Below are 17,265 nucleotides of genomic sequence, written 5' to 3' on the forward strand. Positions count from 1 at the left end.
CACAAGGACAGAACAACAACAACAAAAAAGGAAACTACAGGCCATTATTGCTGATGAACCTAAAGGCAAAAATCCTCAGCATAATATTTAACACTAGCAAATTGAATTTAACTATACATCAAAAAGGTCATTCACCACAATCAAGTGGGATAATCTCAGGAAGCAAGGATTGTTCAACATACATAAATCAATAAACATTATACATCACATTAACAGAACTGAACAAAAACAATATGAACATTTCAATAGATGCTGAACAAGCATTTGATAAAATTTAACATCCCTTTATGATGCAAACCTTCAACAAACTGGGTATAAATGGAACATACCTGAAAATAATAAAGGGTATATACAACAAACCCACAGCTCACATGGGGAAAAGTTGAAAGCCTTTCCATTAATAACTGCACCAAGACAAGGGTGCCCACTTCCCTCCTCCAATTCAACATAGCAGTGGAGGTCCTGGCCAGAGCAATTAGGCAAGATAAAAAAATAAAGGGCATCTAAATTGGAAAGGGAAAGGTCAAATTAGCCTTGGTTGCAGGAGATATGAACTTATATTTAGAAAACCTAAAGACTGCACAATAAACTATTAACATGGATAAATGAATTCAGTAAAGCTGAAGGATACAAAATTAACATACAAAAATTAGTAACATTTATATATGCCAACAGCAAACAATCTGAAAAATAAATAAATAAATAAATAAATCCCATTTTCAATAAATACAAGGGATATAGAATACTCAGAAATCAAGTTAACCGAAAAAGGGGAAGATCTATTGTAAAACACTGACGAAAGAAATTGAAGACGACACATAACAAAGTGAAAGATATTCCATGCTTATGGATTGAAAAAAATTAATATTGTTAAAATGACAATACTACGCAAAGAAATTTACATTTGCAGTGTAATTCCTATCAGCATACCAGTGACATTCTTAACAAAAATAGACAAAAAATAATTCTCAAATATACATAGAACCGTAAAAGTTCCTAAATAGCCAAAGCCATCCTGAGTAAAAAGAACAAAGCTAGAGGAATCAGGATACCTGACTTCAAAATATAATACAAAGGTACAGCAACGAAATTAGCATGGTATTGGCATAAAAACAGAAACATAGACCTATGTAACAGAATGGAAGACCCAGATATAAACCCACACATTTACTGCCAACTCATTTTTTTACAAAAGTGCCATGGACATACAATCGGGAAAGGGTGGTCTCTTTAATAAATGGTGCTGGGAAAATTCGATAACTATATGCAGAAGAGTAAAACTAGACCCTTATCCTTCGCCATAGGTAAAAATCAAATAAAAATGGATAAAAGTTTTGTTTGTTTTGTTTTGTTTTTTGAGACGGAGTCTCGCTCTGTCGCCCAGGCTGGAATGCAGTGGCGCGATCTCTGCTCACTGCAAGCTCTGCCTCCCGGGTTCACGCCATTCTCCTGCCTCAGCCTCCTGAGTAGCTGTGACTACAGGCGCCTGCCACCAAGCCTGGCAAGGATAAAAGTTTTAAATCTCATTCAGAAACTATGAAACTACTAGAAAATATAAGGGAACTACCAGAAATCATCTGGCAAAGATTTTTTGCATAAAATCTCAAAAGCACAGGCAACCAAAGGAAAAATTGTCAAATGGGATTACATCAAGCTAAGAAGCTTCTGCACAGCAAAGGAAATAATCAGCAAAGTGAAGAGACAACCCACAGAATTGGTTAAAATATTTGCAAACTATCCATCTGATCAGAAATTATAAACTAGAATATATTAGGAGCTCAAACAACTCAAAAAAATTAATAATCCAATTAAAAAATGAGCTAAGGGCATCAGACATTTCTCAAGATAAGACATACAAATGGCCAACAGGTATATAAAATAATTCTCAACATCACTAATCATCAGAAAAATGCAAATCAAAACCACAATGAGATACCACCTCTCCCCAGTTAGAATGGTTACTTTCAAAGAGACAGGAAATAATAAATGCTGCTGTGTATGTGGAGAAAGGGAATCCTCATACACTGTCGGTGGGAATGTAAATTAATACAGCCACTATAGAAAACAGTATGACAATCCTCAAAAAATTAAAAATAGAGCTACCATATTATCCAGCAATTTCATTACTGGGTATATATCCAAAAGAAAAGCAGCCAATGTATCAAAGATATATCTGCAGGTCCATGTTTGTGGTAGCACTATTCACAATAGCCAAAATATAGAAACATCCTAAGTGTTTGTCAGTGGATAAATGGATAAAGAAAACGAGGTATATAGAGACAATGCAATGTTTTTCAGCCATAAAACAGAATGAAGTCCTGTCATTTGTAGGAACATGAATGGAGCTGGAGGTCATTATGTTAAGTGAAATAAGCCAAGCACAGAAGGACAAATATTGGACATTCTCTTCACATCTGGGAGTTAAAATTTCAGTGAATTTCATGAAGATCAAGACTAGATTGGTGTTTATTAGAGGCCGGGAAGGGTAGGAGTAGGGGGCAATAGAGGGGTTGATTAATGGGTATAAATATACATTTACATAGAAGAAATAAGACCTAGTGTTCAATAGATCAGTAGGGATAAAATAGTTAACATTAATTATACATTTCACAATAACTTCAAGAGAATAATTCAAATGTTCCTAGAATAAAGAAAAGATACATATTTAAGGGGATAGATATCTCAATTACTCTGATTCAATCTCTACATATTATATTGATTATCAAATTATCACTTGTACCCTTAAAATATATACATCTATTATGAATCAATAAAAAAGGAATTTCACCTTACATTGGCATAGTGAAGAATAATTTCTACAATAAATAATGGGTGCCCTGTTTTAAAGGAAATCAGTTTGTCTTTTGATTCTATGATATTCTCTTGTGCTTCTAGGACCCTTAATATCTCTAAATTGTTCCCTCATTTGCTTTTGTATAAAGTCCCCAAAAGATGTTCTCATTTATATCCAAATCAACCTCTTCTTCCCTAAAACTGATAACTCCCAGATCTGCCACTTCTAATCCCATGCATTTTTAAACATCTTCCTTCAGATTTCCCAGTATAAAGTGTTCCAGTACACTAGTATTTGCCAATAAATACTGGCAAACCTATATGTGGGTTGGTTGGTTTGTTGGTTGATGTCTTTTGTATTCTGCCACTAATAGAATCTTTTTCTTTCTGTGCACTGTTTTTTTTTTTTTTCTCTTTTTTGACATAGTGCAGCCAGATTGTACTCTGGAATGGGCCCTGTTTATTTCCCTGTGTATATGTAAAAATAAGTTTATTGTATTCTCTGTCTCCTAATTATATTGCTATGTCGTAGTCATGAGTTACGGATGGTTGGTTTGCTCCCCTTACTGACCTGAATGCTTTTTGGAAGATGAGTGGAAAGATTTGAATTCAGGTAGCTGTTATTATCCTATAGAAAGATCACAAATATGAATTACTGAAATGTGAGCAATGCACTTCTAGAATCCTCGAACTCTGACAGTTAAGCCTACTCATATTCACCTGTGTGGTCTTGAAGAAAGAAAGAAAGAAGATACAATTGTAAACATTTTAGAATGTTAATAATTCTTAGTAACAATTGAACTAAGCAGAGTAATATGGAACTCTTCAAATAATTTGTTATTTACACGCTAGAAATAAAGGAGTTTTCAACACTCAACAACCAGTTGTTAGGTTCTGATACTTCTCCACTCAGCCATGTCAGTGTTGATTCTTGGTTACCCAGTCACAGCAATTGCCTGCTTGGGCCTGTCTGGAGGACATTCTGCTGTGGAATTATTTGCCCTACACTACCACTTCCATCTCTTTACATCACCTCGGCAAAAACATCAATCTGCTGACAGGTCAAAGTAGATGACCAGATGATACAGGTTGTAAAAATTCAGTAGGAACTATTCAGAGATGACAAGGAAGCAAAGGGCTCTTCTTTCAAGAGGAGGTTTATCGTTTCTGAAGATTCAGTACCAAAAATAGTGTGGAGTTTTGGGTTTGACATGAGCTATAGTTAGGAAAAAAAAGACTCTTTAGAGAAAATTCTATCCTTCCTTCCAAGTCAAAGAATGATAGGACTTAGTCCCATGAGAACATTTTACACCTATCTATTAAAAAAAAAAAGTAAAAGAATAGTGAGAAATCTAACTGTATAGCACAGAGGCAGCGAGAAATTGTATGCAGACACAATAAAGGTCCCTGTATGTACTGGCTTTGACTAGGAATGAACAGGAGATTGAGGTCTGGGTGAATATATGGAGAATATATGGAGATGCAATGAAGCTTGTCTTTCATACCACTCAGGCCAGTCTCTCTGGGCTTCTTCCAGGAGTCTAGCTTCCTACCTAGGCTGGAGACACTTGCACAAGGAGTAGTCATCACAGCTACTGGAGTGGAAGGTGGTGGTTACAGAAGGGGATAGATTCCTTAAGTAAAACTCTTTATGTTGTCAGGGCTATCTGAAGCAAAGGATAGAACAGGACAGGTCAGGATAATTTGTTTTGCAAAGCAAAATAAGTCAAAGAAAGACTTGTGCTATTAATTTGTCTCTATATCAGGACTGAATTTCAGACTGAAATCCTTAATCTGGGAAAACATTCTATAGTAGCATCTTTAGCATTTATAGGTTTTCTTTTATTTATATTTAATTCTTAATGGATATGGTTCTATGCACATAATAGAATTTGCTTAGTATTTCTTTGAATATATAAATGTTCATATATGTATCACGAGTCCTCTTGTCCTGAAACACAATAACGTACTCTAAAATGTGATTCTTATGTTTGATTATGCCATCCAATATCTAGTTCAGATCTAGGAGCACAGTAAAGATCAACTAATAACATTTGATTTTAATTGACAAATAATATTTACCCAATAAGTGATATCAATAATGTTGGAAGTTGTTTCCACCACTCAAACATTGAACTTAACACAAAACACACATTTTTTAAAAAATGGAAAATTAAGCATATTAACAGCATGCTTCAAAATCATTGGTTTTAAATTACTTGTTTGTATAAAATTATAGTAATTCCTTGAAAACAACAGAAATAATTTTAATTTCAATAGGATAAGATGTTCCATATTTATAATTAAGTTTTCTAATTGACAAAAGTCAGAAGACATTTGGGGTCTGAATGTACTAAATGAATTCTATTATATTGGGATATTTAACATTTCACACCCTGTGATATGTTTTAGTTCCACTAAAGTCAATATAAAAAGAGAACAGAACAAGAAATAAAGTATTAATTTTCATTTTGATTCAAAATGTGTCTAAAATTTAATATCCAGAAAATGTTAGAGCTATCCATGAACTCAATTTCATTAGACAGCCTGCAGAGGGAGAATTAAATTGTACCATACAGATTTCATTAAATCAAGGGAACAATGGAACAAAAATGTTCGGAAAAATGCCAAACTACTTATTGACCAGCAGGATAGAAACTACTAGAGCAAACAGAATTTTGGACCTGACTTATGGCAGTCTGTCTACAAAAAGCAAGTTGAGGATTTTAAGAGAATGAAAAGAGATGTCATTATATCATGTTACTACTATATCAGGTTCATTTAAAAACAATGTTTTTGAAGTTAAAAAATGCTTAAAATTTTAATTAAGTCAAATTTGAAAGGTCAATTTCTATTTCCACTAGTTCTATATTAAAACATTTATCATTCAGATCAAAATGTATAATTTTCACATGTATAAGTAAGCATATTAATTTTTCCATAAGTAGTGCAGTATTTATAGTTCCAAGTAAAAAATAAAAAAAAGCACACAGTTCAGTTTTAAAAATAATTATGCTTATAGTGTCTTAAAGGAAGCAAAAGATTAGCACATGACCTTTGTCACTGAAGGGTAATTTTCAGCCTTTGAAAAGCCTCCTGATAATCAAGATAACTTTGAAACTAATTTAATAATACGTCACAAGTAAAACATTGTAGCTGAAGTTATACAGAGCACGTTGCATGGTTGATATGTGGAACATGAATACTCCTATTACTAAAATCCTATGCATCAAATGGGAAGAAAGCCAGAAACAGCAAAGTCATACCTTTTACTCTCATTTCCACATCCATTTGGTGACGTCTTTATTTTGTTGTTGTTTTTGTTCTGGAAAAACTCATGGTTCTGATTTTACTCACCTATGTTCCTCTTTTTCTTCTTCTCCCCTCTGTCTTCCCCTCTTTCATCCTCTACTTCTTTCTCTCCGCATTTCACACTACCCTGCTCTGCACTCCCCTGTGCGTCTGTCTTCTCTCCCTTCCTGCTCCTGTCCACGCCTTATAGTTGGGACTTTTTCAAGAGACTTCTACCGAAAAGCCTTTTTTCATTCAGACCCCCATAGTCAGAAAAATTATCTGCCTCAAAGAACGGTTTTGATAATGCCATCTGAAAACATCTTCAATGGACACTGCAGTTAAAATATAAAACATAAAACAACTAAAGTTCACAGTTTTTTGGGAGGCCGAGGCGGGCGGATCACGAGGTCAGGAGATCGAGACCATCCTGGCTAACACGGTGAAACCCCGTCTCTACTAAAAATACAAAAAATTAGCCGGGCTCAGTGGCGGGCGCCTGTAGTCCCAGCTACTCTGGAGGCTGAGGCAGGAGAATGGCGTGAACCCGGGAGGCGGAGCTTGCAGTGAGCTGAGATCGCGCCACTGCACTCCAGCCTGGGAGACAGAGCGAGACTCCATCTCAAAAAAAAAAAAAAAAAAAAAAAAAAAAAAAAAAAAAAAGGCCTGGCGCGGTGGCTCACGCTTGTAATCCCAGCACTTTGGGAGGCCGAAGCGGGCGGATCACGAGGTCAGGAGATCGAGACCACGGTGAAACCCCGTCTCTACTAAAAATACAAAAAATTAGCCGGGCGTGGTGGCAGGCGCCTGTAGTCCCAGCTACTCGGAGAGGCTGAGGCAGGAGAATGGCGTGAACCCGGGAGGCGGAGCTTGCAGTGAGCCGAGATCGCGCCACTGCACTCCAACCTGGGTGACAGAGCGAGACTCCGTCTCAAAAAGAAAAAAAAGAAAAAAAAAGTTCACAGTTTTGAAAGACCATAATTCTGTGGCCCAGCCTATCTTACAAGTCTGACTTCCAGCCAGGTGTCTCTCACTCTCTAGCCACCATGGACTGCCTACTCTTGTTTTCTGAATATGCCCCACAATCCCTTGGTGCTGCGTCTTTGCCTGTGTGGTTTTCTCTGCCTGTACCAAGTCCCCCAAGTAAAAGAACCCAATAATGTAAGTTTTAGCTATGTTCACTGCCACTGTCAGGAAATAAGTCGAGCAATCAGATATGAAATAACTCATCTTTGTTCAGTTAGCAAAAGGATTGAAATGGGAAACGAACCAGGTCTGCCAAAAAAAAAAAAAAAAAAAAAAAGGATGCATTAATTCGTCCAATGTGCCAACCATGTGCACTGGGAATATAAATGAGATGGACTTGATTCTTTCTTTAATCGAAGTTCTGTTTTTAAAGAAATATGGGCCGGGCGCCGTGGCTCACGCTTGTAATCCCAGCACTTTGGGAGGCGGGCGCCTGTAGTCCCAGCTACTCGGAGAGGCTGAGGCAGGAGAATGGCGTGAACCCGGGAGGCGGAGCTTGCAGTGAGCCGAGATTGCGCCACGGCATTCCAGCCTGGGTGACAGAGCGAGACTCGGTCTCAAAAAAAAAAAAAAAAAAAAGAAATACGATAGATTTAAACAAGGATCTTCATAGACTTTCTTAGGGACATCGTGAAGTACAAGTAACTAACCTCTGCCATTTTGTTCAGGAAACGATCTCTTTTAAAAAGTGACTCTGACTGAAACCCAAACGGATGAGTCTGTCATCTGAAGAGGAGGAGGGCGCACTTTCCTACACACATATGAAAGCCTGAGGATAACAGAAAGAAGTATCTAGACCCAAAACTGAGTTCATCATGGATGGAGCCTCCTGTGAGAGGGCAGATCTATTGAGAAATGAGCCAGGGCCTGAAGGTAAGTTAGGGATTGGGATTGTATCCTCGAATCAGTGAGAAGGTATAATAATAAAGGATTTAGGCATGAGAGTGAGATGATCATATTTATGTTCAAGAGATATTCCCCTGGCTGCCCTGAGGAAAACTATCTATTCACCAAAAGATCTACCAAGGCTTATATGATAAAAAAAAAAAAGGCCATTATTTGAGCTATACACTCGTATACACATTCTTTGCAATGTGCCTAGAATCTAAAATTACAAGACTTTTTAACATATATTTTTCCAAAGATATTACTTAGAAGCAAAGGGATATATTTGGGATTAACATACACGAGAAATAAAAATAACCTGGTTTATTTAACCAATACTACAACTGAATAAATTATATTAATTGATAATTATATATAAGATTAATAAGAATTAATAAGAGTTATGGACAATTCAGAAGGCTTCTCAATATTAAACACATATAAGGAATATACTTATATATGATTTATTAGATAAAATGTTCCCTGCAAATGTCACTTTTGGTGCATATTTTTATGCAGTGTCTTTAATCAAAGAGAATATTAGAATAAACCATTATCTAATTTACTTACATGGTATCACTTAGCTCAGTTCTCAAGATAATCATTAACAGAAACCAGTCCTCTCTTACACACAGGCATCTCACTTCCTAAAATTTAATGTGTAATTGATATGGCAAATTGTTGGCATTTTCTAATAAGAAAGTTAAGCTGTATCTTCCCAGAAATGGTTTCAGTTCTGCCACAAGACTGAGTTTTAGTTAAGAATAAATGAGGCTAGTCATTGGAAGCTTGGTATGCATTCCTTGTCTCCTCCACTGCAGAAGATGAGTACTCAGAAAACACCCTTTGTCTGTTCAAAGGCAGATCCAGGTTTCATGGAACCTCTTTAAGAAAAACAAGACAGAAATTATCAACACAATCTTTGATATTAAAGTAAATATTTATTTATACTAAGAAGGCAGAGCACAAACAAAACATAAGTAAAATGTGACCAATATCACAAACATTACAAGGTCTAGGATAAAAAAGACATGATATTGATTAATTAACTCCCTGACTCTCTATATTATTTGTCTGCAAACATTTTTTTCAGCTTTTCATGAGACACTGATTTCATGATACAATTTTCTATCAAGATAATAGAAAGATAACTTCTTCTATTTTCCAATGTGGTTAAAATAATTATTGATAGTTGGGATTTGTAAGTTTTATATCATAATTTATAAACAGATGTTTGTTTTAATCTTTACAGCACTCTACAAACACAGGAACACTGGTAAATTATATTTTGTGCAATTCTCATCATAAAATTAAAAATGCATGGTACTTTTCTAATTTTATTCTCTCCATTTTTCTTTATATATCTTTATATATTCTCCATATATTATTTAATACAATCATTTTGAGAAGCCACCAAAGAGAACTATTACTCCACTTGAAATTTTGACATATATGAATGTTAAAATAATTTTCCACAAAGTAGCTTCTGGATGTGTACATTTTAAACTCTGTTACTTTCACTCCTACTACTCCCATTATTTCCAGTGCTTGACACTGTATTGTATGCCTATGCAATGATTGGATCTCTGGGCTTGGATTTTTGTGTCACTAAGCCAGAGTGATTCAGCAAATGAGTGGCAGAAATCTTCCTGTCATTACACATGAATGATCAAAAATAATTTAACTTTTAAAAAAGTGATTACAAATGCCATAGCACACTAAATTCAAGTCTTCCAAATCACATTCACTTTAGCCAGATCCAAAAAATGCTCATTATTAGCCAATATGAGATATGTAATAGAATTCACCGGGGAAAGTGATTGCATTTTTTAAACATTAGTCTATCAAAGTTTACAAAAACGAATAACCATGTGAATACATTGTAAGTAATCCTCTTAGGCCTTGGTTGCATCCCTCTACAATATATGAAAACTTTACGAGAATGTCCCTGTCCACTCTGATTCCAGAATAATTACTCTTCCCTTGACACTTCAGGAAGTGGTAAGCTGTCCCCTTCCCAATATACACATACACACACACAGACACACACACACATATGCTCACACACACACTCCCACCATTACTAGCTCTGGAGTATTATACTATCTCTTATGGTTGTTTAAAAAAAATCCCAATAGGATTACCCTTAAACTGAGACAGTCTCAATGTTTTAGGTTCTCCATAAACGGACCAGAGCCAAAAAGAGTAAAATGAAACTAGAGACTTTACCAATCAGAAACTGTCAGCTAGCCTCTACCCCTTTCCACTATAGTGTAGACTCAAGTCTTTCCACTTTATCCCAATCCAATACATTTTTTTTAGTTCCTTCCACTTGAAAGCTTACTGCCCCCACTGCTGACGTGGAACTCTTTGAACCTTTTCTGGTTCTGATGGCTCCCAGATTTGCAAATCTTCATTCGCACAAATAAACCGTTAAATTTATTTTGTCTTATGTTTTTCTTTAGATGTGGTCCACATACGCCCATTTTTTCTTAAATTGTTCCTTTATTTAAAAAATATTTAAATGAAAAACGGAAAATAAATATGAAATACAAATTTGAAAAATTTTTCTCATTTAACCATTTGGATTGTACCATATTTTGCTGCAATGAATTTGATATAGCCTTTTATTACTTCTTAGCTTAAATGTACATTTCTTACCAAGGTCTTTCCCAGCCACTCTGTTGACACCATTTTTTTCTTTCATAGGCTTCATTTAATTTTTGTCACAGCAATTATTCAAATTAGAATAATTTATTTGTTTATTTATTTATTTACCAATAGTCCCTGGTTCCAAATGGTTTCCTTTCTATAAATAGCCACTAAATAAGTCATTATAGTAAAACTGCTACTGGTGCCCCTGGGTTTTTTAAATCTCCCAGGATAGAAATCAAGAAAGATTGCCAGACATAGCAGTAAAGAGAAAGAAAAAGCTTTAGCTTATGCGCAAGGAAGTCAGCATCACAAACGGAACAGGAGGGGTTGTATAGGAGGGGTTTCGCTAGCACTGGCACAGTGGCTTTACATGCTTTTTCATACATCGCATGTAACATTAGCATTTTAAATTTCTACTCCTGGGTGTGCTTTTTCATATTAAAATGAGTAAGGAGTCATTGTAAGTTGAAATCTAAGTCTAACTGCATGTGTAGGTCCCTGGGGAAGTCCCTAGACCCCTAAAGCAGGGACTTGTGGTTAATTGCTTCTTGGGTCTTTTGTTGCTGTTAGAAGTTAGGTAAACTACAGCTTGAGTAAGGGCCTTTTCCTCTTTTTCTATAAACTACATCAAAACATAAACCAGCCAGCCTGTCTATCTTAAAACCACTCAGTAAGACATACTCACCCAGCCCTTATTACCAAGAGAGATGAAGTTAAGTTCTGACCTTTGGAGGGGTGGGTAGAAATGGAAGCAAGGGTAAGATGTAAGACTAGCCATGGGAAATCAACAGGCAGCCTTATCTCACAAAAGATGTCTCTCAATCTTCTCACGATGTTTCCCAGCCTGTTCTCCTCAGACCAGCCAAAATAATGGGCATGATATCACCGCAAGATTATAAAAATCATTATTACTGTTCCAGATGTTCTACTCCAGTGACAATTAATTCAATAGATATTTAAGGTTGGATACATACCTATTCTCCATTTGTGAGACTGGATTTTTTGGATCTCAATTACCACATTATAGCAGGGTTTTATTATATTGCATGAATGAGTGACTGAAGTCAAGTGTATGTCTTTTTCTATTATTTGAAAGATAACAAATATTTATATTTAAAATAATACATGAGAATATGAAATAATTTAATTTTTACAAAGTGAATTCAAACTATCATGGTATTCTAAGGTAAATAAAATCATTTTACTTTGTAAATAGAAAATCAACTATGAAATGTTGTAAATTATCTATTTTCTTTTTAGGTGAAATACTGTTTAACATACTGGGAATTACATGTTCTGGGAAATCCAATGACTTTTTCTATTTTTGCATATGTATTTTTATTAATTTTAAAAAGCAAGTTTACATCCATTAACTTATTTGAGCATAAAGATCTTAGGAGGTAAGTCTACTAATATGGTATAAGTGACTCAATCAACATTCCTTCTGGTTCTATTTTCCCTTATTTCCTGTATTTTAAGGCTACTTATACTAAGAAGGTAGCATCTTTTTAGATTTCCTTACGTCAAGCAAAGTATATGTGACATAATTCTAGTTATGGCAAATATACAGAAGTCTCTGGGATTTCAGAAAAGTGTTTCTTGATCCAAGTTCCTCCTCTTCCTCCTCCATTACTCTTGCTTCCTGTCTGGGATGTAGCCATAAAGGTTGGAGATTTCAAAGAAGTAATGTTAGAACTATAAAGAAAAGGCTCACAGGAACAGAAAACCAAACACTGTATGTCCTCACTCATAAGTGGGAGTTGAACAAAGAGAATACGTGGACACAGGGAGGGGACATTACACACCAGGGCCTGTCAGGGGGTGGAGGGGTGAGGGGAGGGGGAGTATTAAGACAAATACCTAATGCATGCGGGTCTTAAAACCTAGATGATGGGTTGATGGGTGCAGCAAACCACAATGGCATACATACACCTATGTAACAAACCTGCACATTCTGCACATATATCCTAGAACTTAAAGTAAAGTAAAAATTAAAAATAAAGAAAAGGTTCACAACATCACAATACTTTGGCCCTGAAATCTATCAGATGACAAATCAAGGCCAATGGTTTCCTACTTCTTGGCGACTTTTTGCATAGTAATAAAATACACTCAAATTTATTTAATCCTCACTTTAGGGTAATAGTTTTATGGTACTTACACCAAAAACAGTCAACAAATAATATAGTGATACAAGAATATTATTTAATTGATGAGTAAACTGACATTCAGCAGTACTTGAACAAGTTTACTCACAGAATAAGGGTTATAGCCTGCACTCAAATTAGGATGTTAGAAAGAAAAGTATTTCCATTCACTAAGAGTTTTAACATAGGGGAGAAATAAAACTTTCATTAAAACTAATATAATGAAATATGTGATAATTTATTAGGCTGGGTGATTTAATAGTAAAAATAGTTGGTACTTTGAATAGTAACTGTGTGCCATTCACTTTTCTAGCCATCTTACATATAATAACTCATTTTATTCTCTACATGTCTATTTTATGAGTGCTATATTATACACAGCTTACAGGGGAGAATATTGAGGGTATGAGTGGTCAAGCGGTTTTAAGTGACTTGTTATAGATGATATAGTCAATAAGTGACAGAGCTGCCGTTTGGACTCAGGCAGTCTGACTCCAGCAATTGTACTCTCAGCCATTGCCTTACACCATTTCTCATGCTGCAGTTATTTCAGCCTTATAATCAATCCATGAAGCAGATCTTTTCATTCCAATTTTTAAGATAAGGTATATGAAACTTAAAGAGTTATGAAAAAAATTTTGAAATGCAATAAATGGAAAAATATTAACACTTACATAGCACTTAATATGTGTTAGGCACTATTCTAGGTAGTTTACATATATTAACTTAATAACAAAATAACAATCTGATGAGACTGGAATTGTTTATTATCTCCATTTTATAGAAAATAAAACTGAACCACAGGAAATTTGAAAAACTTGCCCAAAGTGACATAGCCAGTAAGTGGTACATATAGGATTCTAACCCAGGCAATCTGGCTCCAATGTTTGGCTCTTAAGTGCTTTAATAACAAAGTACATGACCTTCTACTCTAATGCATAAATAGTAGAGGCTATTACAATTAATGGACAAGATAGAGAATATTTACTGAATTGTCAAAGAGAGCTTCATGAAAGGGGAAATTTAATCTGAAAAAACCTTGAAAGGATAAGAAAGTAATTAGCATAAAAATGAAATTGAGATTCAAAAATTATCTAAAAGAAGAATATCTGGGACTATAGTGTCAAGTAGAAGAGCAATGGCATTCAAGGAGATCAGTTATATTTTAAAAACCAATAGATTAACTCTAACTTTTCAATTTGATAATTAAAAAGTATTCAAAGTCAACTTGTCCTACCTTCACCTATAGTTGTTCAATTCTTGATTATTATCACTTCATTGAATTTAACTATTTGCCAATTTATGTTCTGACTAGCAGTTCTTAGGGCCCATGAAAATAAAATTTTAAAGCTATGGGTTCTGCCTTCAAAGAAATTGTCATCTTCCACATTTTTATAGCATATAACTGTCACAGGCTGTCATGTTCATTATCTCTTTTTCAATTTTTGGATCTGACTGATTTCAAAACATTAACAAATAATTCAACAGATCAGTTCAATTATCATTTATAGCACAACTCCTATCTGCTAGGATTGCAGAAGTTTGATGGGGGAAAGACACAAAACAAGTAATTACATTACGATGTGGTAATGAAGCAGTAGGGTCCACACCTTCTGGCATCAACAAAGAGGGTCATGATGGAGGAGATGAAGTGTCAACTGGGCATTTAGGAGATAGCCTCAAAAACTAATATTTAATTCAAGACATATTAGTGGGAGGTTACTATATATTGGATACTATGCTAAGAGGTGATGACACAGCACTGAAAAATTCAGACCTACTCACTTTCCCTCAAATTTTGAAAGGCCAACAGGATTAATGCAATTCTGTTAGAAAGTTGCTGGAGAATAAAGAAATAGAGGACTCAAGGAAGAAAGGAATGAAAGAACAGGGGAGAGGTCATGGCAAGGAATTCAGGAACTCACAGAATGTGTTCAAGCCCGAAAACTAACTGAAAAAGAGGGAGAAGCTACAAGAAGAAAGAGCCAAATGAGAAGAGAAGACAGGGATCAATTACAACACTTGAATGCAATAAGTTTTATAGTTTGAGAAAGGTCAGATATCCTGATAAATCTGGAAAGAACAACAATCAGTGAATATCAGAGGTGACTAAAAAGCACACTGAATTGATGATTGAGGGTGACAGTTTAGGTCTTCTAGCTATGCCTTACCAAGTTAAAGTAGATGTTTTTCTTGGTACCCATGGAGTGAAAGTTAGATTGCATAAGAATGATGGTGTATTTCACTTTACAAAGTTGTCTGTGAATTGAAACTATGCAAATTGAATCTCATTTGAATTACTCTTAAGGAATTTGCAATAGAGAACTATGCTTCTGTGAATCCATTGAAAAGCAAGGAACGATTTCTAATCAGAATGACTTCTTTATACTTTTTAGCAAATGTGAAAGTCATGTGGGAGTCTTTTTCTGATGCTTTAGTAAGCATTTTTTGTTTTATAAAATACAATGTTAAACCCTTTGTGGGAATCTATGATGTTAAGATGTACTTTGAAATTTCTTGTCAAGATGGCTTTGTAGGTTTAAGTTTTAAGGAGCCCCACCTTTGCTTCAGGTACGTAGCAGTGACAGATAAAATACAAAATAAATAAGCCAAAAATAAATAATAAGACTGACAAAAAGGGAAAGACCTCCACAAATAAACACAAAACCACAATGTCAGCTTATATTATGAGCCTACTAAACTATTGGTTAGAAGCAAGTAGAGATGACTGGAAAGTCTCTTCTCTCTATAACTGATAATAAAATTACTCCAGAGGCAACAGAATAAATTAACCAGGCTCAATGCACGAGAGCAGGATCTGGGCCGGAGGGCCCTCCCACTCATTCTCCTGAATAAATGGTGAAAGATGTTGCTATCATATCTACCTAGAGTTCTGGTTTATATAAAGCTACATACCTAAGAAAGAAAAAAATATGTAAACTTTCTCAACCAGCAACCTAGCCAACCCACCCAATGGTTCAGTACCTGGATGTCATGTCAGGAGAGAGTTCTGCTGTCACTGTAGGTATGTAAGCCCCTACAGAGCAACCCTACAGCTGATATACTGGACAAAGTACAAAATCAATTGCCAGAGGATACTAAGTTGTAAAAAAAATCAGGCAGAGTATGGAGGAGTCAAAACTTTGCACTTCAGCCAAAAGGGTTTTCATTTTGTTTTGACCTTTCCTGCTACGGGGAACTTCAAGAACCGCTTCTTGGGAGGCAGCATGACTTGCTTGCTTTGGGACAAGCAACCTTGTGCCAGACGGGGTAGGAGAAAAATTGATCTAGAAAGGTTGAAATGGAAGAAACAACCGATCTGGGAAGCTGAGGTTGGGCATCTGTGTTCCAATGACAAAGTATAAACTATCCTGGCCGGGCATGGTGGCTCAAACCTGTAAACCCAGCACTTTGGGAGGCTGAGGCAGGTGAATCACGTGAATTCAGGAGTTCAAGACCAGCCTGGTCAACATGCTGAGACCCTGTCTCTACTAAAAATACAAAAATTAGCCAGGCACGGTGGTGCATGCCTGTGGTCCCAGCTACCCAGGAGGTTGAGGCACAAGAATCTCTTGAGCCCAGGAGGCAGAGGTGACAGTGAGCTGAGATCATGCCACTGCACTCCAGTCTGGGACACAGAGTGAGCCTCTGTCTCAAAAAACAAAAAGAAACACAAACAAAAAAACCCTATAAATTTTTCTAAGTGATTCTAGTTGATTTTAAAACAATAATCAAAAAGTGAGATCTGTGGGTCAGTGCTGCAATTATAAAAAGTGTGTTGAAAATATGACAATATAGAGAAAAGATTGTAAGATAATAAGAAAAATTCCAGATAAGACAAAAACAATATTACATGGAGAATATAAGATCCAAATTAATTAATTAAAAAGAAGAACAAAATACAACATATTGGAAATACATTTTTGAAAGATGCAGCAACGGAAATAAAATCCAAATGAAAGGCAATTGAGTTGCCGCAATAAGACAATAGTAAATAAATATTCCGAAATAAGATAAAGAACAATATAAATAAAACAAAAAAATTAAATAATAGATAACAATATATGGAACCTAGAAACCAGGATCCAACCCGTGAAAAATAGCTATTCTCAAAGTCAGGTCAGAGTATTTAACAATTGTTGTCTAAAGTCCCACTCAGTTCAAGTATGAGAGTACAAACATCCTACAGAAAACCTGAAGTGTCCATCTCAGATCAAGGACTGTTTTTCTTACCCTTATATACCACACCAGGCTATTACACAGTCCTGTTGAAAAAGCAGAGCAAATTCAGACCACAATATTGAGCCATTTCACTTTTGTATCATTCCCTGGATTTTGGTTCAATTTATTGTGAATAAGCTCTTAAAATCTTACAAAATGGTAATTTCTTTTTTAGGATCTGCCTAGTTTTTTGTTTGTTTGAATTAAAGTCTCCTAAAATGTTGGCTTGTGCATTGTATGCTGCACA

Source organism: Symphalangus syndactylus, chromosome 6 (assembly GCF_028878055.3).
Source record: "Symphalangus syndactylus isolate Jambi chromosome 6, NHGRI_mSymSyn1-v2.1_pri, whole genome shotgun sequence".
NCBI lineage: Eukaryota > Metazoa > Chordata > Mammalia > Primates > Hylobatidae > Symphalangus > Symphalangus syndactylus.